This window comes from Lepidothrix coronata, unplaced genomic scaffold (assembly GCF_001604755.1).
Source record: "Lepidothrix coronata isolate B3197 unplaced genomic scaffold, Lepidothrix_coronata-1.0 Scaffold79, whole genome shotgun sequence".
Lineage (NCBI taxonomy): Eukaryota > Metazoa > Chordata > Aves > Passeriformes > Pipridae > Lepidothrix > Lepidothrix coronata.
Window position 1 is genome coordinate 3,370,859 of NW_016690259.1, and position 24,897 is coordinate 3,395,755.

Here is a 24,897-nt window from a genome sequence, read left to right on the forward strand (position 1 = left end):
AAAAAAGATCTGCATTAAATCTTAACTGATCCTGAATAACTAGTAAAATATTCTTGTTGTTATTATGCAGTATCTTTCTTCTATCTAATTGCTCATGTTTATGCAGTACAAATCACAGAATACAAAATTCCATCATGTACTTGTTGTGAGCCTTTATATCTCAAAGCTATTACTTAAAGGAAAAAAATTTCAGGCTGCACACCATAGGTGCTGCACAGATTCCTTTACCTAGGTGTAGTTCTAGTGATAGCATTGTTGTAGCTGTGGTGGTTTAGGGTTTTTGTTTAAATATAGCTCTTCCTTTCCCTTTTGCCCTGGAATTATTTTCACTATTCAGTGTTTTTACTTAAATTTATAATTTTGATAACTCTAACTGGATGATTCTGTTTCATTTACTTATGGCGCTTCATGTGAAACAGTTCTGCCTTCATTTCCTGTTTATTTTTAGTTGCTAATTTTCAGACATTTTCCATCCCCTTGGGTTTTTTAAAATCCTGTTTGGTACAAACCAGGGTGGTCCAACTGGCAGCCCAAGGAACAGTTCCATCTGGCCTGCTGCATTTGCCAAGGAGGAGCTAGGAAATGCCTGTAAGGGCATGCACTGCCCTCACAAGCAAATGTTATCTATTGCTCAGATACATAACCATGCTTAAAGCCCAAGTGTTGTGCCATGTCCACCCAGAAAAAGAGATGGGCACTAGACATCCCTTTTTCTGAGCACAGCCAGGTGTCTAGAGGGGCTAGTTGCCCTTTCAAAAGAGGTCTTCAAAGAGGATGCTACAAGTGGAACCTAGCACCTGTCCCTAAAAGAACTGGGCCACAGTCATTTTTCCTGGTTAGATTGATAAATTAATAGGCAAATGGAGAGGAAAACTGTGCTTGAGCCCCGGGACAGTTGGAGCTAGTTAGAATTTTAATATCAACTTCAACAAGGCTGATGTTATTAATTCAGGGTAATATTTCAGGCTGTGCATCTGCCAAGTGCCCTCTGTCAGGTGGCTCTGCCGTTTTTCCTTAGGCAAGATGAGCGTGATGGCAGTAACCAAGCTCTGTGCAGTGAAAGCACCGTAAGAACCAAGTATATTTTGCCAAACTGACAATAGAATTTCAAAGGGTTTCATTTGGCTACTTTGCACTTTTCTTTTTGTTTGGAGAATATTCTACCTTCAGATGCACATGGGTGCCTCACTTAGAGTCAGTGCATCTGCCAATGTGCAATTTCTCATAAGAAATCATCTCAAAAGCTGAACTTGTCCCATGTACTCCATTATGTTGTACAATAATAGCCTTTTTGTAGCAAAATGAGCCCAACTAAGTATGAGGTCTAACCAGTACCTCATAAAACAATAATATCACATCTTTTGATGTGTATTCCATTTCCATTAAAAATATTTATAACATTGAGCAAGAATGGGGCAGACTACAGCTTGGCAAAAGGCTGAAATAGGCAATCAGGAGGAATATACCCAAATGTAAAATGTGCATTTACTGTTACCGTATATCATTGTGTGCTGGCAGCAGAGCTCTACCAGTTTTATTATCCTTATTCAATATACTGTAGCACATAGAGGCATCAAGGAGAATGTAGCTGAAAAACCCCAACATAATGTCACATTTTAGTTTTATACTAATGCCTTTTAGCATCCTGCTTTCCTTTTAAATTGTAGAGAAACACCAGTTTAGTATTCATAACTTACAACTCCTTTCCTGTTTAGAGTGTACAGCAGCACAACTGCTCTAGTCACTCTGTGCTCATTTATTTTAAAGTATGTATTCTGTTTATTGTCCTACTCTGGTCTGTAGTGTTCCCCATTATACCAACCATCTCCAATTTTGGTTAAAAATACCCCTTATTTGTGATACTGATCATCTCCCCAGGGCTTTTGTTTTTTGGTCTTGATTAATTTTGTTTTCTGTCTCCTCTTTGCCTGTTCTTTCTTATTGTCTACTCTTTATGCCATCTATAGCTATAGTGTTTTCCCCAAGTCTTTCTTTCCTTTTCCTTCCTTTCTTCTTTCATGCTCAGCTCTCTTTTTCACACTGATTCATCCCTGTTTTCCTTTGGTGTTCCTCCCCTCCACAGTTTCTCCCCATATCCTTCAGTCTGTCGTTTCCCTTCTCTTTCTGCTCTGTTCACTTTCCTGCACTATCCTACACCCCTCTTTGTTTTCCTTTGTCTTCCCTAACCTTGCCTTACGTCTGGGTGATGACTGATGATGACAGAAAGGAGGAAGGGAAGACAACAGCTGAAGTGATTAAGACATATGCTAACTTTCAGAGAAAACTTTTGTTCAGGAATAAATAATTGAATTAAAGCCTCTAACAGGAACAGCAACAAGTACCCTGATTATTTATGGGTAATAATTCATTAGTGAAACTGAATTTTACTTGAAAATTACAGTCAACCATGTTGTAGACAGACTATGTGACAGCATATTTTAAAATAGATAAAGTTTAAATAGAGGCAAAACATAGTTACAAATATTAAATATATTTAACAAACAATTGTAGGGTGCATGTCTCTGGAAGTGTTCCTGGAGAAAGAAATAGCACTGGAGGATAAGGAAAGTTAGTGAAAGAAGTAGATACATAAATAAGATGAGGAAACTACATAGCCATACATGAAGTATGAAAAGATGGTGAATCAGAGGCAATAAAGATCTGCAGCAAGTATTTGGTGCAGTTTGAAAACCAGAAAAAAGTAGCACAGAACTGAGAACAAGCAATGACTATTCTGTTACACACGATAGAAAATACAGGATCAGTGGAAATGGCAGCAGAACCAGCTTACTGAGGGTACCAGACACACACTATTCATTAAGGCAATTTCAAGCAGGGTGCAAAATTTTCTTGATAAGACAATGAAGTGCTAGGAAGCTAATGGGTTTGAAAAAGGATATAGTTCACACTGTTTAAATTATTCCTTGCTTGGATGGCAGGAAGTGCTCAGCTAGAGGAATTTAAGTCTTAGTTACCCACTGAGCAGCGGTTTGTCAAAATTTTTGGATCTTACTGTGATAGTATCCAAAATTTGTGTCTACATTTATTTTCTGAGTTGTTACCCTGATATAGTGGAATCATAGCCACAGGCAGAATCTAGTCAGTCACTGGCATAGCTGGAGTAACAGTCCTATAAAAACTTCACAAGCTTTCCTATTGCAATATGTGTAAGAACACAATTTCCAAAATAAAAGATCATTTTAGTAGTTTTGTCAGCATTTCTAAAATGCTAGTCACCTCTCATTGGCTATGAAAGATTATGAGTGGGTGTTGTGTGTGATAACAGTATACTGCATGCTGAAAACCAGTGAATCCTCTGTAGCTTCCCAGCCCAGTGAATAATCAGATACCATAACCTTTGTGGCTGAAACATTTTTCTGCTTAAAAGCCACATTTCCTGGAAGTATCAGGAAATGGTATCACACACTTGAGTACCATGAGTTTTGCTAAATTAAAGTGACAGAAGCATATCCTTAACTAAAACATCAACAAGGCATGCAGCATTTTGCAGAAATTAGATTAGGGATGGCCAGCAGGGCTCCACCAAAGGCAAATATTCACCGAGGGCCTATTGTACATGACTGATCATGCAGCCTTCAATGGTGGGATAACTGCATCAGTGAGCAAGGGAAGAGCTATCAATGTCATCCATCTGGATTTTTGTAAGGCCTTTGATGTGGTCCCCCACAACGTTCTTGCCTATAATATTGGAGAGATATTGATTCGATGGAAGGACTGTTAGAAGGATAAGAGTTACAGTCAGTGGCTCAATGTTCAGAGGGAAACCAGCAATGAGTGGTGTCCCTCAAGGGTCCATACTGGGACCAATACTGTTTGTGATCTTGGTTAATGACATAGGCAGGGGAATGGAGTGCACCCTCAGCAGCTTTCTAGATGACACTAAGCTGAATGGTGCAGTTGATACGTTTGAGGGAAAGGATGTTCCCTTGAAGGACCTTATCATACTGGAGGGTTGGGCCCATAGGAACCTCATGAAGTTCAGCAAAACCAAGTGCAAGGTCTTGCCCCTGGAGTGAGGCAGTCTCTGGTACCAGTACAGGCTGCATGATGAACCAATTGAGAGCAGCCCTGCAGAGAAGGACTTGGGGGTGCTGGTGGATGAAAAATGGTACATGAGCCATCAGTGTGTGCTTGCAGCCCAGAAAGCTGATTGTATCCTGGACTGCTTAAAGAGAAGCATGGCCATTAACTCTCTTCCTCTACTCCACTCTTGTGAAACCCCACCTGGAGTAGCGCAGCCAGTTCTGGGTTACCCAGTACAAGAAGGACATGGACATGTTAAAACGGTCCAAAAGAGGGCTACAAAAATTACCAAAGCGCTGGAATACCTCCCCTGTGAAGACAGGCTGAGAGGGTTGCGGTTATTCAGCATGGGGAAGGCTCAAGGGAGCTCCTGCTGTGTCCTTTCAGTACTTCAGGGGGGTTTATAAGGAAGACAGAGAGACTTTTTACAAGAACATGTAGTGACAGGACAAGAGGTAATGGTTTTAAACTTAAAGAGGGTAGGCTTAGGGTGGACACAGGGAATAAATTACTTGCCATGAAGGTAGTGGGACACTGAAACAGGTAGCCCAGAGAACTGGTGGATGCCCCATCCCCAGAAGTCTTCAAGGCCAGGTTGGATGGAGCTCTGAGCAATCTGGTCTAGTGGAAGGTGTCCCTGTCCATGACAGGGGGGTTGGCACTGGATGATCTTTAAGGTCCCTTCCAACCCAACCCATTCCATGATTCTATGATTGGTTATTGAAAGGTATATGTGCCTGTGGCAGGGAAGTTGGAACTAGATGTTCTTTAAAAGGTCCCTTCAAACCTAAACTATGGTTCTATGGATACTTGACTTACAAAGTCAGATAGAAGGGAGGACAACACAAAATACTGTAGCCTATGCCCACTGTGTCCTTGGTGAACGCACATAAAAAATGAGGAGTAAAAAATGTTCTACATGCTAATTGTTTTCAACTGTTGTCTCAAGGAAGAGAAAAATAAAGTAGATAAAAATGTTTTCTTTATTGAAAAACAAAGGAACATTTTATTTGGGACTAGATTGCATGTTAGAGGTTCATTACGGTTGTGTTATTTTGACATGTGAATTATTAATTTTTACAGCAATTTAGTGACAATAAGGGAGAAATAACAGGCAATACTGTACTTTGAATGGCTATGGGCACTCAATCTCCAATTTTGTCACTTGCAGTGAGCATAACCTGTCTCAGTATCAGAGTGAACCATGTACATACATCCCTTATTACTATAATACATATACCTAAACAACTTTCACAACAAGTTAATCTATTCAAGTCAATAGCCATTTGACAGAAAAGGAAAAAACTTGCCTTAGCTTCCAAGCCATAGTGTTTGGGACAAGTGGGACAAAGAGTGGTTAGAACAGGCCTTTGATTTCCATGCTATTCTGTTCCCTTCCTTGTTGAGCATTAATTTTTCTTTGAGGGCATATAGGGAGTGAAGTTTACCCCAGCATAGTGTTGTAACCTTTTTGTCTTTTATAGATAATGAAGTCAGAGAAGATGACCATAACGTAAACTTGTCCTTTTTTTTCAAATACTGATTCTATTACATAGTCATAATTGCAGGAAAGAAATGAAGGGGATTCTCTCCCCCAAGTGAAGCAGATATGTTATTGAGCTAAGTCTGAGATCTTTGTAAGGAAGCAGAGGGAATGCCTATTTATGGTATTTTGCAGCTGCACTGAAGGAAATATTCTCTTCAGATTATGTTGAGTGGCTCCACAGTATACAACGTTTGTGGTCCCTCTGTTGAGCCAAGAGCCATGTAAGCAACATTTGCACAGACTGGACTTTAAGAATCTGATCCTCAGACATGAAGACACTCCTTCATAAGTTTAAAATTATGTGAATTCAGGACTCTTTGCAATATTTTCTCCTGTCTGAGACACGTGGGTTACTAAATCAGTTGCTGGTTGTGCTTTCCAAGTTAAGTCCTGTGAGGAAATGACATGAAATTGCATCTCTCCAAAAGAGGCAGAATTGTATGTCCAAAGTTATTCAAGGTGCAAGACATGCTGTAGTTTTATGTTCTGGTGCAACAGATCATAGTGGAGGGCAAAGAGTTAAAAGTTATCTGCTTCCCAACTAAATGTACAGAAAAGCAGACACTCTTCTCTTGGCTGCTTCTGAACTCACATGGAAGCTGGGGATGTTTTAGTCCTTTTGGGTTCCTGTAGCCCTACATCCTAGTTCCTAGCGTGCACCTGTTATTTACAGGAATATAAAAAAATTCTGGGAAATAAGTTTATTTTAATTAATTCAGGAATCTTTTATCTTAATAGCCCTATTGAGCAGTAGGGTGTTTTGTCCCAGAGGGCACAGTGTCTGTCGTCCAGGCAAGCTTGTCTATCCGTATATGGTGCTGTGTTGCTCCAGTTAAACATACCTCTGTTGAGCTGACAACACAGCATAACTTTGTGGTTGCATAATCAATGTTTTCCTCTTTTGCTTTGTTTGTGACCTCTAGCCAAACCCTGCTTTGAGTAACTAATTTCCATGTGGGATCTTCTATGCAATTAGTGCTATATTAAATGAATTTCCTGCAAGCAAGAAATAATTTATTTTGTGAAATTAGCTCCTTTCCATGTCCCCACAGAAATATCTGTATACTTGAAACACTGAGAAAGCAAATCCTGTTTTGTCCTCAGAAACGTAGGAGACTTTAGGCCTGATTGCTCCTATGGTTCTGAAGTGCTTATAGAGCTTGAAGTGTGAAAAACAGAGATCTTCTTGACTTATGTCAGTGTTGTAAGAATTCAGGTCTTCTGACAGACTTCAGAGGCAGAGCACAGTTCCAACAGAGCAGTCTTCCATTGCATTAGTGAGACCTTACTTTCTCTTCCCTCACCTCTCTCTTGACACAGTCTACTCCCTCAAGGGCTACAGCACTGTTCCTTCCCTCAGGATCTCCTCCTATTCAGCTCAACAGAGACTTTTAAATTCACACTCAGAAAAGAAGACCAATCTTTGATTTTGCTTCATTCCAGGGTACTGTCTGCCTTTTAGAGCAAATGAGGCAGAAGTCTAATGACAATGTCCTCATTCAAGGCCTAAGTCTTAATTGTTCCCTAAACACTATACTTCCTGACTATTGAATGAGGCAGGGATCCCAAATTTATGTAAGAAAAATTGAAATAGAATCGTTATGCACACAGGAAGCAGTTAAAGATTGCACAGGTGAACTTAATGCTGATATGTTTTAAACTTTGAATAAGACTTTGCAGCATGTGTCATATTTTATCCAGATTTTTCATGTACCATCCTATCTGACAAGGTAGAATACACTAATGGAAATAAGACCTTCCTGAAAAACAGAATTTGTTCTTAGGTGAAGCTACACAGACTGCAATCTTGATATTAAACAGAGATTTTACAGACCTGTAGCACAGACTTTTGTGTATCTCCAGATGAAGTATATGGCAACAACCATAAGCTGTCATCTCCTTTGGGGATTGACCACAGCATGGAGAAGACTCATGCAGTTTAGTAGTGACTTTCCCAACAGTATACCTACAGCAGAGGAATCTTAAAAATTGAGAACTGTGTGACCTCTTCCAGGTTCTTGTGGGAAGTAGCTGTACTTAGTAGTACTAAGTTGGAATTAGTAGTACTAATTAATTTTTTTCACACATATCCCAACAGTTTGCCCCTTCTACCTTTCTCCTGTCAAGTCTTCCCATACACTTTTCACTCACTTTTTTTATGAGCACCGTGTCTTCCAACCCAAGTGATTCTTTCTCTGAGCTCTTTGTACAACAAGAAGAACATTGAGAACACAGGAAGACTGTTTGCCTCTTTTCTGTTCCAGTGCCCAGTGCCATAATTGTTTCTGGCAGCCATGAGGAGCTATTGCAAGGAAAAGCTCTGTTCACTCTGGAAGACAAAATGTGAAAACAGACTCTGTAAAGAACATTGCTTGATACCCTCTAGCAAGCTTTCATCGAGCACGTGCAAACTCCTGATTTTTCTCAGAAGTTTAGAGCTTGTCCTTACAAGCTGAACTGCAGTGACAGTGAAAAGGACCCTGCCAAATTTAAGTCCTTTCTTCAAAGAAGGAAGATGGAAGACCCTCTCGGTGAAACAGCTATAAGAATTTTTTAACACAAGCAGAAGTGTATAAGTAAGCCACTTTATTGATTCTTTTACAGATATGGGGTTAAATCTATTAAATCAAAGTGGATAACCACACACAGGTTTAGAAGACTCCTAGATACAGCATTATTTGCCTAACATCACAGAAATTTCCAGATTCATCTGAAAACCAGGAGTTTCTAGAAAAAAAACTTTTTTGGGGGAACAAAGTAATCACTGGGAGTTTTAAAATGTGTATCTGACTGTCTACGTGAAATAAAGGTTGTCAGGCCAGCTCTCCCTCTGGTGTAAAAGTAACATAGTTCTGCTAAAGCCTAGCTGACACTTGGTCTCATTGCAGGAAAGAAATCGAAAAGGAATGACTTACCCTGCTGTTCAATAAATACAACTGTAAATGAATTCTTACATAGCAATGGGTCCACTTTGCATTCCTTGAAAACTCTTTGGCAATTCAGCTTCAGTATCTGCAGAGAATATGTTAGATCTTGAGTATAAAGCCCCTCTTTCCTCAAGTAGCCATGTAGCACTTAAATGATTTGTTAATCCCTTCCATGGTCGGCGACTGCTCTGAAAGCCATCTTTTATAGCCAGGTTTATTGAGGAATGGTACAAGAGAATTTCAGAGAGAACAGAAGTGCAAGCCCCTGCCTATCTGATTAATAGCTGGGGAGAATGAAAGGGCAAATTAACAATCTAACATCTTCTGCTGGCCATTCTGAAACCACGCTGTCATTCAAGAAGAGACAACAAACAAGAGCCCTGCCTAAGGCAGACTGAAATGTCAAGACCACTACCTCATCTTCTGTTTCTTCTGGGAACAGTGAAGCATTACAGTAGCCCTAAAATGTATGAAGGGTGGGAAATGAAGACTAGTGAACTCTTTGCCACAGTGTGATCCAGGTTTTTTTCCTCAGGCCCATGGAAATTGCATCCAAATGTTTATTATAACCTCCTTTTGCTTAACTATTCCTTTTCCCCACAGTGTCATATTCTTTGCTCCCTGGACTCGAGGTTCAGTCAGCTCACTCTGCAAGTGGTCCAGGAAGTAATTTGAAAGCTATGTGCTCATTACTACCATGTAAATTAGCTCACAGCTCACTCTCCAGATAATTCAGATATTAAGGTACCTCCCTTTCTCAAGTCCTAAAGGAAAGGTATCATTTTAAATCATCTATCATTAGGAAGTCTATTTAGTTTCTGTTTGATTTTGGTATGTTTTTAGTGAATTAAACACTCTTGATTTGAAGAGAAATTTTAACTGGATGGAATTAAAGCCAGATTCTGATGACTAGCAGCAGCAGCAGCAATCTGTGAATTACTGACGTATACACTTAATATCTCCCTTGAGAGTAGGAAAGTTCTTCAAATGTTGAAACTGGCTTAAATAATTTAAATTCATATGAGTGGTGAAAATTCTTTGGGTAATAATGTTAGCCCGATCTCTTTACTTCCAGTTTAATCTACAATATTTAGAATAGTTGTTAATAGTATGTTGATTTATTGTAGCATCTTATTTAACAGAATGGTTTGCATCCTTACACTCACATCTTAGAATTGACTAGATTAATATTCTCAAGTTGCTTAAAACAAATATATTTTTATCAAGCAAATTATTATGTTTCTTCACATACCTGGTTTTGCTTGGTGAAGTAAGAGCAAGCAAAATGCCTGGCTATTTTTCCTCTTTGTTTCTATAAAAGCTGTTAAGAAAGGATAATTTTTTTCCCCTGAAAATGCTAATTCATGAACATTTTTACTAGGAATTAAGAGGAAAGAAAAAAAAATGAATGAAAAATAGGAGAAATAAAGGGGACACTGGGATTGGGTTGCAGAAGGCTGAGTTTCAAATCCCTTCTCTGACATTAAAATAAAGACACTGGCAACAATGCCTGTTGGCTGTTCTGGGCTCTGTTTTCCTTGCTTTTATGTGGGGAAACTTTGAAACTTCTGGGGTTAATTCTAATGTGGGGAAGAAATATTTTTGAGATTTCAAAATTTCACAGGAAAAGAACTATTTACCACCCAGCTGCAATGTCAAGAAATAGCATGAAGCAAACTTGTCAGCAGCAATCATTCAAAGTGATTACTTGTCCAGGTTTGAGATTTCAAATTCTTACCCACAAAATAGGTTTTTGATAGGATGGTGCTTCTGATTGCTTTACAGAAATGGGGCTGTTTAGTCTAAGGATAATGGAGTCTTTAGGAATAAGAAACTTAACATGAAAACTCTTAAGCAGTAGAGACAGTACATTTAACTTTCATCTCTTTTTTTCCTTAAACCCATCTATTTTCTGTGTGTAATTTGAAGACCTAATATTTATGTACTTCAATATGTGTTGAACATTGCTATCTACTTCCTTGCAGAAAGAAATAAGCAGCACTGTATCTCACAGCCATTTGATTCTGGTGGTTTATACTCATTTCAAGGCCTGCAGTAGCTTGGTTTAGGACTTCAACCTTTGCACTCCCCCTATCAGCCTCCTTGTCTTTCTTCACATCCTCCTCCTTTAGCCAAGCAGAGGTCAAGTCTTTCTGTTCTCTTATACAGTCAAGCTACGGAGCTGTAAGTTTGCTTTACAGTAAATATTGTTAGGAGGACTTCTACAGAGTTTCTTCTTTTCCTACTATTTTCTTATGCAGCCAAAACCAACTTTTCCTTTCTTTACGAAGCAATTGTCCACCTTTTTTATGAAAACAATCACGTGTAATATTCATAAAGGGACACCACAAAATAAAACTGTGGTTTATTCCTTGAGATTTTGTATTTCCTTGTGTTTTACTGTTCAAAGGAAAAGATTTAAGATAACTGTCCCAATTTTAATGACGATTACCCAATAATGCACTGGTGTTAGGGTTGCACAGTGAGAGAAAAGTAATGCTTAGTGTGTTTAAAAACCTTAATTGCATATGTGATCAGGATTACATACTAGTATAATATCAGGATTGCATACTAGGTATCTCCAAGGGAAAAAGAAATTCACTTTTCAAGTTTATAGTAACAGCAACGTGGCAAGTGCTGCCAAATCAAGAAGTCTTGTGGAATTCAGGCAGGACCAGAGATGTATAAATGTAACCTGCACATCTAGTACAATGCAGAAGTACCCAAATACCTGTATAAATAAGAAAGTTTAACCACTGGCAGAAATCTTGCTGGGGAAACATGCAAGTTTTCCAAAGTAAATAAGCTGATATGTTCCTCCATGGCCATGCAGCAGGATGTTTTCTTGTACTTGGCTTAAAGTGAGCTTGGATGTCTCTGCAATCCAGTTTTTTGTACAGACCTTTCTATGATGTAAATTACTGATGGCATAAAATGCCATATTACTTTATTGCTTTGTAAAAGATAATGCATTAGAAGATTACCTTCAGAAAAGGCATAGTAAATAAGTACTTCTAAAACAAAGCATAATTTATTGCATGTTTTGATCAGCAATCAGGAACGCTTTAAAAAAACAGTTAATCAGATGCAGAAATAGTTAGATAAAACAATTCTCATGAGTCCATCAAAAGGCATAGCTAGAAGCTTTCTTCTAGCTTGCAAGATTCTATACCTTTTCAGTTATCAAAGAGAGGCAAAATCAAATTCAACTCCTGGGAATTGTGGCTTTTGACACTCAAATGTTTTGAAGCTTCTGCCCTGCAAGCCTATATTTTTCTGCTCATTTATGTTGCTAAAAATATTGTATGATAGGGTCACTTGTTGCTAACTACTTTGAGAATCATTTTTTGTGTCTTATAATGTCGTACATGATTTATGTCACAGTCTTTAGTTAGCTACTTAAGGCTGCTTAGTACCAAAATGCCTTTTAATAAATATGACAGAGACTATCACCTTCTGACAGGCAGCATGTGTCATTGAAATAAAGGCAGTCATACAATGGCTTTAAAAGAGGAGTGTCACAGCTGAACAAGCAGCTTTTATGTTCTTTTTTTTGTTGGACTCCCTCCGGGAGTAAGGGGTAAGTTTAGTTTATTGCCTTAGTTTAGCTTTCAGTTTAGTGCTAAACTGAAATTTTCTGGCAGCAAGCTTGAATAGGATCTTAGTAAGATAATCTTCCAGAAAACACAGTAGAACAAATGCAGTCATTCAAACATGGCCATACACAAAATGTAGTAGACATAAATTGCTTTGTACACTTTCTTTGTTATAATGTTTGAGTGTGCAGGTACCTGTACATATATGACTGCATGTATAAAACCTGATGTATGTGTGGCAGTATTTATCTGTATGAAAAGAAATCAATAATTTACTGGGAAATTAATATGCATCAGAAATAACTACACTGAAAATCGCAGTAGTGTAAAGCAGTGTGAGAAGTGCTCAAATCAAGAGCATTGATCAAATTCAGTTTTGTTGTAAAATAAATTACATACAAGCACAGCCACATCCACACACAACCTGTATTAAAAGGACACTGTTAGTGTTGTCAAGTTCAGAAGCCAAATAATGGGACTTAATATATTAGCGTGACCCGTGCAGCTTGATTTGAGCTTTTGTGTACTCACCATATTTAATTACATGACCTCCAACATTTTGTTCAACAGTGCTTGGAACAGACAAACACATCCTAAGGCATGGCTTCTGCTCATAGGATTGCCCATCACTGAAGTTGCAGAGTTCCACCTGTGACAAAATCAAGTTTTCAGTTGTGTTCTTCTTTAAATACAATAACCTTGAACTGAACTGCTTTGTACACATATATTCCTGGGCTGTTTCAAACTGGATTGGATCTAGGTCCAGTCACTGGAGCAAATCAAGGAATCTGTTTTGCTTGTGCTGTTTGTTACTCCCATGGAAACAGAGAGGAGGATGTGCCTTGGTGGAATGTATATGAGGAAAAGGCAAATATACATAAATAAAAAAAGGAACTGGGACAAGAACAAGAGAGGGGTGGACAGTGGGGATAACAGAGCTGCGATAAGGGGGAATGAATGGGAAAAAGACTGGGAGGTTTTGATGGAGTAAACTTGGTCCCTCATATGTTTACATTTAATTATGAGATTATTTTTCCACAGAATCCCTACCTCACGCTGGATGCACTTAATGAGCAGCTATTAAATACATTGCTTTGCCCTTATCATGCATGGCCCCAAGCCCTACTTATTGCAGACATTTCAAATCCTTGTTCAAAGGTAGAATTATTCATTTTGTTCTGATATTTTTGTAAGGCCTCTGTCACTCTTTACTTTTTAAGTATGGTTGTATCAACAATATGGTTGTACCAACAGTAGGGTTGTACTAACAACACTTATTCCAGCGTTTCCTAAATTTTCGGTGCTTAAAGTTGTAGCCTTAATATATACATTTTTGATATGTATAATTACACATATACAGATATATATATATAGATATAGATATATATATATATATATATAATGCAGTGTGAGCAAACAGACTGATGTGTAAGTGTTACTGAAGGACATAAAGCTGCTTAAAATTCTGTTTTATAAGGACAGAAAGTTACGTGAGGGCGTGAAGAACTCTCGAAATGACTGGCAATAAAAGAAAGCAAAGACACTCCTTACTATTTTTAACCATTGTGTTACATCATGTAGTTCTGCAGCAGATTAGTCATCACACTGAAAGGTTGAAGGAAATAATAGTGAGAAGGACTTGGCGGACTTTGAATGCCTATGAGGTAATTCAGTAAGAGTGACAAACGACTTCTGGCATTTTAAGGTGAAATGGAAAAACAAAAGCCAGAATACCTGATTCTTTCCTGGGGTTTTTTTGGGTTTGATTTGTTGGTTTTTTTTCCTTGGATTTTTCTTTTTAATTCCTGATTGCAATATGCTGGTGTCAGGGGGCTCTTCAGAAATTAGGTAGGGTTGGAGCATGTCAGTTATGGTAAAGTAATGTGGTGATTTTAAATATTTTAGGTAGTGTGGTCTAGAGGATCCATGGGAGAAATAAACAAAACAAAGTTCTTACTGGAATAGCTGGGAATATGATATTTGAGAGAAGGAAGGTAATTATTTCTTGATCACATTAGTATATTGGGACAAACTTCTCCCTAGTAGTATATAATAGCTGACAATAGTCAGCTATTCTTTGAGAAAACTTACTTTGTTTTTTCAGCAGAGCTCTGCAGTAACATTTTGTGGAGCCGACTTAAAATTATTGACTGGATAAAATTGGTGGAATCCCAGGAAGTGCTCTATGTTGAGCACCGTATAGTTAAGATGAAAGGGATAAAGATGAGAGTTTGTAACTATTTTTTTTTTCCTTTTAGAAGCAAAATAGTTTCAACAGATATGAATAGTACATTTCTAGAAAATTAGTGCCTTGTGTTCTAGTCAGTTCTACATTACTTGATATGTCTTTCTTGTTTCACATATGCAACACCCATTTATGTTTACCTATGGGGCTAAAAGTTACAGGAACAAATAAAACAAAGTGTTTGAACAGTGAGGAAGCAGATGAAACCTGTACATGAATATATTTATTGTTGCTGGACTGATCAAAATAATACATTTCCAATTTTTTCAAAAATATATAACTGGTATGTGTATAGTAACAGTAAAAGTTATTTTTTAAGGGGCTTGGCTTGACATAAGGTGAGGATAAAATTTATTTAACATTTTCATTGTGTGATGAAACGGCAATCCAGGCATTTTTGTTAGGTAAGGTTTAATAACAAGGTAAAAACGTTAGCATTTGTGAAGCATAAAAAAACAGCTGAGGAGCAAAAATTTATCTAAAAGGTCCCTTTTTCAGTAAGATCCTAAGGGAATGAATAATGTAGAATAGTATGCATTTTAATAAACAAGTGATACAGTGCTTCATAATGTCATATGTTAGTTCCTGGTTTGTACATATTCACCGTGTCACATTAACAACTATTTAATTGACCATTTAGTATTCCAAGTGCTGTTTTGTTTGGATGACTGTTCTCTCCCTTTTTATTTATTATCCTCTCTATTGAAGAAGATGGTGATCAGTATGTTCAGCAAAGTTACATGTGATTTTAGGGCTGCAGTTTCGCAATTGGTGTAAACCAGTTTAAGTCTATTCTGCTACTGTCCCACCACTTTTCTGCTCCAGGCAATGGGTTCTAATGCCTTTCTTCTGCTGGCACCAGCATTCATGCAGCTGGATAAGTGGCTGGACCAGAGATCTGCCTGAAAACTAATTAATTAATTTTGGTAGTTTTCAGCTGAATAGAGTCAATCCATCTGATCCCAGCAATCCAGTGCTGGCATAAAGGAGGGGCCAAGGGCTTAATGAAATAGGGAGAACTTTCTCTTTTGGTGGCAACGTGGATGTGGATTGTGAAAGAAACTACTTGTGAAACTGTGCCTGAATTGTGATGAACGGCATGGTCTAGAGAGGATGGAGAAATAAAAAATGAACTAACAAGTTGTAAATGGGTACAGCATAATCAGTGGAAGAGCTTGTAGGAAACAGGAAATTCAATTTTGAAGTTTATATGCTGTATCATGGAGTGAAGGGGGCCTAATCCAGCCTAATCTCTCTTCTCTGTGGGCCTAATCCAGCTCTCTAAAGAGTCCATCAAAAAGCTATCATGTTTTTAAATGTAAGATGGGTCAATTCCTGTTTCGTGCTAACATGAGTCAAATTTACTGGCTGAAAGAAAAATAGTAGTGACAAGTTTGCCAAGGAAAAAAAATCTTTCCTGAATAACCATAAACCAGTAAAGTGATTAAATATAGTTATTTGAAACAATGTATTAACAAAACATTTCAGAAATTTGGAACATGGTATGACTTACTGTTTGAAAAAAAATATTTTAAAAGTTTATTTTATTTGGCTACTAGTGATCATAAAAGTTATACAGTATTACTACTCTGTTCTAGTAAATACATGCTGTAATTTTCTTAAATTCCAATTTCTGATGCAAATGCCTAGTTTTGCTTTTCATTGATACTTACTTTAAAATTAGTTCCTTGGTCATAATGAAAGTACTTGGTGAGATGAACGTAATATAAATAATATTACAAAGAGTTAATTTCTACATTGAACGTATCTGCATGGACGTAAAGTGATTACAGTATTTTTTTATCCATCCCAGAAAACTGCAACTCAGTTCTCCCAGAGAACTCAAAGAGTGCAGTAAATAGACTAGGCTACAGAAATGTTTTAAAAGATAAGGTTGTGTATTTTCAATAGAGATGGGTAAGCAATTTGTTTTCCCGGAAAATATTCTTGAAATTAATATTAGGATTCTCTCTTTCATTTAGCTAGTTATGTGAAGGTCAGTAGCTAAGTCTTGCTGTACAACTCATCGGTCTATTTTTCTCCTCTTCTCCTTAATCCCACCTCCTAAGGTTACAGTACTCATTGAATTCAGATAGCCATCCACATAGATTTACAAAGTCCTCTGGCCTTCTAAGTTGCTTTTCTCACATTCATATGATTCTCCCCTGCCAACTTAGCCTTCTGTCCTCCACCCATCTCTGTTTTGATTCATTTCCCTCATGCCGCGTGCCTAAATATTGCCCAACCCATGTGGAAAGTCCTTAATTCTTGTCAAGACAGGGTCATGACTAGCCCACCCAGGAAGATCAGAACCAGGGCTCTGAAACTGGGAACAAGGCTTGCCCACTTTATAGCATAAAAGCCATTATTCCCTCATGCTCATCCAGGCCTTTGGGTTAAGAGACAGTTTGAGCAGAGGCACAGAAGGCATGTGTTAGGAGAGATGGGATAGACTGGGAAATAGCAACAGATTTATCAGGGACATGAGGGGGACGATGCAAGGGGCAAGTGGGGTGGTAAGACTGGCTGTGAGACTCTGTACGAGAGCAACTAAACTGGTGTTAGAGGTATGAGGCAGGAAGAGTCAGTGGGTCAACCGTGCAGGGGAAAGAAGGCTTGGTAAGTCAGCCAGTATGTTTTCCCTTAGTTAAGTCCGGACATTTGGAGGAGCTGGGGAAACAAGCTTGGCAGAGGACCAGCAGGCCACCTACTCCAGCTTTCTGACCCCGTGGGGGAGGCATGAATTGAAAAGAATTACTGAGCAGACTGAGGCTATGCAGGGCTTAGTTGTGGAACAGGCCCACCCTCAGTTCTGTGATGCCTTTGGCCACCTCCATCCGAGTCTTTGATGAATGTTGCTCTTGGTCCACTGGATTCTTTAACCACACAGCCTATTAGTCCCTTGACCAATCCAGGGCCTCTAGGATACTTGGAGAATTAAAAAGGCTAGCAAATAGTAAGAGGAATAAATCGAGTTCCTTGGGGATTTGGAAAACTGACCGCACCAGAATTTTCAGGAAAGGCAACATTTTGAGGATGGTATGGACATGCAGCAGGACTTGAATAAATATTAGAAAACTCCATTAATTCCAGCTGTGCCTTCACCCTCTGTCAGTGGACATATGGTATGAATATAATTACCATCCTTAATTCCAACCTCTACTTTACATACCTGTGTCAAGTTTCTGGGATCTGTGTGCAATCTGGTTCCAGCCTGGCCTTGAGATATGCTTGAGACAAGGACAATTCTCTGATAGCTGGCCTCTCTTTTAGTGCTTTTAGGCAGCAGACATTTCTAACTATTCTGCTACCCTATTTATCTGCTCTCAGGTAGCAAAAAATATGTTATGCATAGCAATGTCATTTCTTAGGCACATTTTACCAGGCTACAGCCTCTGTGTCTTGTCCTAAACATAGTCTGAAAATACCATCCACCAGAACTATTCTTCACAGTACTTGATGGACTCAGTGATCTCAGAGGTCTTTTCCAACCCAATTGACTTTGTGATTATGTCCCTTCTTTATGACTTACTGGAATGCTGTGCACAGATCAGGGCAGCAGTGGGGAGTTCTCCTCATTTGCTGTTCAAGTCAGGACTGTGCTGCCTGCAGCTGGCTGTGCTGCTGCCCCTGCCTGAACTGGCATGTGCCAGGAGATGCTCAGGTGGGGAGAAGGGAGCAACCAAATAGATGAGCATTCGATTTGTGAGAGCAATTTGTGTTGGCTTGTGTCTGGTGCCTTTGAAGTCAGGGGAAGGCCTTGTTGGTAGGGGAGAAGTAGGCAAGACTTTGGAAAATCTGACCCTAAAGAGACAGATAAAGGCTGTGAGATGTTCAAGGCCAAACTGGATGGGGCTCTGAGCAACCTGGTCTGGTGAGGGGAAGGTTGGAACTCGATGATCTTTGGGTTCCCTTCCAACCCAAAGCCTTCTATGCTTCTATGATTTGCAGTAAGCTGCTACACTTACCTTTCTGGGAATGACTGGGAAGAGGCAATAGTCATGCTGAGGAAGTCATGCTGAGGAAGCTGTCATGATTTGTTAACTTAAATATCTTTGGATTACATAACATAGGCCAAACTATGTGGCTACGTACACCTATGTTGTTTTGCGGATATTTCTGTTCTTACCTGAGGGAAGGCATATAAAACATGGGAAACACTCAGATCTATATGCTCAACCTTTTTTTTACGCAGGCTTCAATTCTATGATATGAAGAGTCTCCTTTCTAAAGTCTAGTCATCACAGTGAGCTTTACACAGAGCTGCAAATTTCTGTTTCAAAGGCAGTTACCTCATTGCACACAGGCTGTGCTGTTTATTCCTTTCTGGAGTATTATGTCCTATGGCATCTGACCAAGTAGAGTAAGTTCCTGTGACACCTTTTGAAGTCCTTAACCTTTCTAATGGTTGCCATGAAGTGTGGAATTAACTGGACCATCTGGCCTTACATATTTGGCTCTCCTACGTGAGTTTTGTGACCTAGAGTAATCAGAAAAGTTTATTTGGCTATCAAGTGACTAACCTCAGTTTGCTGTCATTGCTGTTCAACAGACTCCTTTATAGACCTTTATTTTGGTCATCTTATCTGTGCTTTTTGTGGAGGATGTTCTTAGGAGTTTGTTAGAAGTTTATTTCAAGAAACCTTTTAGGAGAATGACGCCATAGTACACCAGAGATCTGGTTGCTTCCTCTCAGAGCTCGCCATCTAATCCACCTAGTTCATACAGAATTACTACAGGGAATGAACAGCAGGAACCAAAGGAAGACAAGGATGTACAAAGGAACTGTGCATTGTACAGATGTAAAGAAAGGCTGGGGAGAAGAAAGTGTATTCACAGCTCTGCTCAGAACAGAGCTAGGCTATGACTGAGGTGAGCAGTGAAACAGCCTGCAAATCAGGCTGGTGGTGACTCATCTTGGAACAGGAAGAGTGGGAAATAAATTGTGAGTGGAGAAAACAGCACAGTTAAGAAATGGCCTACTGTCTTGTTCTGAAAGTCTGTCAAGCCCTGTCAAGTTGAGGATGCTTGTTCTAGGCTGTACCTGTAAAGTGCAGTGAGAGAGGTATCTAGAGAGCTGTGCCTTCCTGCTGCCCTAACAGCTGATCATCGAGAGAGAGAATCCTGATGTGGCTGCATTCGGTAGATTTTGCATGTCATGAAAAGTAACTGTCTTAAAACACGAGCAGAATACATGAAAAGTGAAAATATCAAGAAGAAAATGAAATGCTTCTTAGGAACCTATAAGTTTCCTTAGTAATTAGGAGAAATCCTATTGCTTCCATCTACTCATGACAGAGGATAACCGAAAGGGGAAAACCAGTTCTGAATGGACAAGGGCTGGATGAGGTAAAGGGATTACTTTGTTCAGAATTAGTTTTGAGACATGAATGTAACGTCTTCCATTCTTTGTCGTTTGCCTCGAGCTTCTCTGTTTATATCATAGAATACACTTTTACTGTTCTAATTTTTATGTGGGAAAGTAATTCTTGTTTCTTTTGGCTGAAATTGAACTGATGGAAATTACTGCTTGTAATGTCATGCAATTAATAATTACTGGTGTGGATGGTGGGACAACATTTCTCCAGTGTTCAGGAGGTTGATGTAGAGTCATGTCAAACAGTAAGTAATATATCTTGAAACCATTCCTCTATTTGTGACTAGCAGGCTTGATTATTTTCAGTAAGACACTTTTTAAAGCAATAGAATTGCAACATCCAGGAGTTTTTAATATTTTACTCTAAATACAATTTTTATGTTAAAATTTGCATGTAAATTGGAGTATAGAAAGTGACTCCCTGTTTCTATTTCCTTCATTTCACTAAGAATGCTATTTTAGTGTGAATGTTAAAATTTTTAATACTTGCTTTCAGGAAGAGTATTCTATGATAAGCCAAACTATTTAAGATAGTTTGAGACACTATTTCAATTGACAAAAATTAAGATAAATGTTTATTTGGCTACATTATAAACAAATGGGCTTGTTCCTCTACAAACTGTGGCAAGACATAAACTGACCATACCATGTCTTTGACATCAGTGAATGCTGTAGTTCTATTTTAGTCCTGGCCCTGAAAACTTACCATGGCTTCCTAGAACATTAGCAATTAAACACGAAAGACATGATTTCTTTGAAATACAGTGTGTACTTTTGTGGAAGGCAAGTTGGAATTAAAATCAGTTGTTCCCATGAATGATGACATTCAGCAGCACCGTTATCTAATTGTGCTTCTACAGTTTTAGTCTTTAGTTCAAATAGGAGCATTTGCACCCATGTGTTTCCACATGGTGCTAACTTCAACAAATTTAATTTAAAAGCACTGGAAAAAAAAAAAGAAAAGAAAAAAAAAGAGAGAAGAGAGACATTTCTGCAACTCTGCTGAGTATTTTTTACAATTTTCTATTAACTAGCAATATATAGCCACAGGAATGATTCTTTGTGTGAATTATAATTTTGTATGATATTGTCTTAGCCTCTTCATATCTGCTAGTGTTTTGGAGCTGTCTGTGAGGGTGCTGGGAATAGTTTTCTGGAGGTGCTGAATGTCTTCAATTCACATTAGAAAAGTTGGCCCAAAAGCATGTGCAACCTCTGAGCTCAAATAGAAGTATACACACTTTAAACATTGAAATAAAATATGTATACAGACCTACCAGAGTAGATGAAGGGTAGACTTCAGCAACACATGCTGTGTGTATCAAAATATGGAAGAAATCCAGTGGAAAGTTAGTGTTCTTCGTTTTGGAAAAAAGTTACTCGACTAGTCGCTAAAGAAGGACAAATTTATATTTTAAGATGGATTTACTGCACCAAATGTTTTCAGGTGACAAGTGACACTCATTTGCAAATTTAATGACTGAGATTATTAAATATTTTTACTTGACTTTAGAAATGTTAGTAAGAAGAAGTATTAGTATGTCTCCACTGTTATCAATAGATTTGCAATGCAATTCTGGATGGGTCAATCGAATGTAATTTTTATTGTATTGATCTTTTCTGGTGACAGGAAAACATTCAACAAATGTGTAAGTATTGTACTGGAAGGAAGTGGGGAGAGGGTAACTTTTGATATCTGCCTCTGTGACAGACACAAAGTAAAGAAGGTGCTTAGAAACATGACAACTCATGTGAAATCCATCATGTTTGCTCAAAAACATTTAAATGAAATGTAGTATTTATTTTTAAGATAAGCAGGAAAAGTCTTGTAATTTTCATTTAAATGCTAAACCATGTTTCCTGTATTCTGATGTCTTAAATTTTCTAGTTTGCTTCATTATGCTTGTTCTTTTTGTGGGAATACTTTATTGAAAAAAAGTTTTGATTCTTATTGTATTTAGTACATTAATGGTTTCAATGTTTTATAGTATTCTGTAATAACTGGGTTTTTTGAAAAAAAGTAATATTTGCTTAGAAGAAGTATCATTGAAAGAATTTATTTTAGAAGAAAAATTAAAGGATATGTCAACTGTACTATTTCTTACAGTCACATTTAGAGATTTCTTTTATAGGCTGTTGGAAATACAGTACTAAAATACATAAACAATTAATAAAATGTGGAACGTACCATGAATGCACATCAGTGAAACTCTGTAAAATGCTACAATGAATTATTTTTGTGCAGCTTGGTGTGGCTTTTGCTTTGGAAATCAAGCATCAATTTTCTAGTTTTGACTGAAATAAGGACCACCCTGAAGCTTGATTGAAATAAATTCCTTAGGAGGTTCTATTTATCACTTTGTTATAAATTTGACAGCTAAAAAGACATAAAAGATATGCGAATTAGAGGTGAAATAAATTTTATATTAAACAATTTGGGGTATTGAATTCATCTATAACAGCTGATTCTTTGGGGAGACAAAAAATTACTTAAAAATAGTTCTAAAAAAATGTCAGTCTTAACCAGGACACAGGGTACTGAGAGATGCAGGGTTTTATTGCACCAAATTTTAGTAAATTTTTCATAATGAAACACTCCTGGAGAGACAAATACAATTAGTAACTTAAAGCCATTAATATTTTCCAACATGCATGATGCTCTTCATTTAATCAACACAAATCCTTGTGTTGATGAAGGAGATACTCTATGAATAACTATCTTGTAGAAAAAGAATTTATCTCAGTATGTTTAGTACCCTTTTATTAAGAAGAGTTTTGAAATACTGAACCAATCACCATCAGACAGTCTTTAAATTAGCAATTGATACAGAGCGTGATTTAATCTCTGTTGGAATGCCTTTATAATGAATAATTGGAGTTTGGAAAAACATTATTAAAATTATGATATCGCTCTGTCTGGATATCATGGCTCTGTTGGTAATAAATTGTTCCAGCTTTTGTATCAGTTTGTCTAATGGATGACCACTGTCAAGAAAGGGTTCTGCTGTTGCTGATGCACACTGTTGTTCCTAGAGGCACATTGTGAAAGCACTGATTTTAATAGGAAAGTATTTTTTAAAATGAAACTTTACATTTTGTTTCCTTGTGTCAGCACAATTTGGTAGATCTGAATATCTTGCACTGATCATCAATGCATTTTTGTATCTGTACAAACATTTTGTATTTGTTTTTTGTCATGTCAGGGAGATGAAACAAGGTTTTCCCCCGTCTTTACTGCTCACAGAGCAGTAATGTAACAGGCAACTTGAAAGAATGCATGCAAATAAGGAAAAGCACACAGTTCAGGTGCTCCAATCTTGTTCTGATCCTCAGAGAGGTCCAGAAGGTGCAGAAATTCTTGTTCTTCATTACTCAGTAGCAAGAGAAAATACTGCATCCATGCTGCTTTCAGCTTGCAGTGTGGACTTACTGTAGTTTCTTCTTCCTTTCCTTGCTCTTCTTTCAAAAGTGCATCACCCTTCTTGACAACGTTCTTTCCTGTTATCTGACAGTTCATGGTTAGAGTCATTTTCCTTTGATTGTCCACCAACCTGTTCTCAAGCATGTGTGAAATATTTAAATGGGTATTCCATGTAGAAGTACTTAAGGTAGGTGTTTCAGAGTACTTTCAGTGTTTCTTGCTTCTGCCTGGACACTACTGTGTGCTTTGTTAAGTACAATCATATCTTGCACAAAGCTATTTCTAATAGCTGTTTTTAATATTTATTAAAGGGATTTAGTAGTTCAAGAAGTAAGAAGAACTAAAGTTGGAAGAAGCAAAGACAGTTGTATTTACATGTTGCCACATACATATCTGAAATAACTGCATTATAAATGTTGCTTGATCAAATACCTTCTGAAGTGCCAGACACAGTAAGAATGATCATAGGAACAGACTGCTTCAACAGATACAGTCATGGTCAGTATGGTAATGCTCCTGAGTGTGAAGAATGATAACAGATAAGGTCCTAGGCCTACAAAGAGGCAAGTTACTGCTTACTTGCCAGAGACAGATAGATAGACAATGGTGACCAGCTTTGCAATGTCCCTAAGGGACATACATGGCAAGGTTTAGGAGTTTGAATTATAAAACTCCCTTGAATTCTCTGATTAATACATTCACTACAGGAACCTTTTGATCCAAACACTCCTGTTTAGTGGCTTCACGTTTAAGTACAGGGCTATCTAATTCCAAATCACCTCACAGAAAGAAATCACAATTGCACTTGATCAGGTATTGCTCTGGAGGAAGGTGTAATATAAGGAGGCTGTACTGCTGGGAGCAGGTTATTGTGAGAATAATGAATCTCCTGAGATGCATGGTAAATAGTGTGGTGGGATGACAGGCATTTTACAACCCACTCTTACAACAGCTTGCAGTCATAATTTGTGTGACATTTCATGGCCTTAATAAAATGGCAGGATTAAGCTCTTAACCATGCTTTTCATTTCTTTCTGTATTTTAAAAGCAAAGTGATGCACATAGGAATATGTTCAAGTTACTTATATGAACAACATCAGTCCCATCAGTTAAAATTCTGTGCAATGAAAGAACAAGCATAACTCTTGTCTATTTTTAATGTGTAATAGCATGAGAACTGGTAATTATTTATTCTTATGTATAAACTTATGTTTTGAAAAAAAAGGAGTTATAATTATACGACAGTGATTTAAAAATTGTTCCAAGGTTTATGTTCACTGAAGTTACAGGAGCATTTTCAAGGAAGTCATTAGTTTTTTGAATTTGCAGTCAGTTCATCCCTGGAGTACCCTGCATGTATCACTTTTTATTCTGGTGACAAAACATTATTTGATAGTTTATATCAGCAATAAGTTAAGCTCCTATATAGTTGCACTGCACTGACTGATGACTGTTGTCCAGATAAACCTAGCAAAGGTATGAGGATGAACTCTGCTCCTTAGCCAACTTAAAACAGGAAGTCAGTTTATTTGCAAAATCTGATCATTATTTGCCTTTCCTACAACTCCCCTAGAACTTTAATTTTTTAAATTGTAGACTTAGAAATAAAACTGAGAACAATCCAATGAATTTAATGTTTGGATTCAATGGTGTTAGAGGAGTTTTCCAGCCTAAATGATACTACAATTCTATAAATCCTTTTGTTACCAGCTTCTTAGAGATGATCCTTGATCATTGCCAA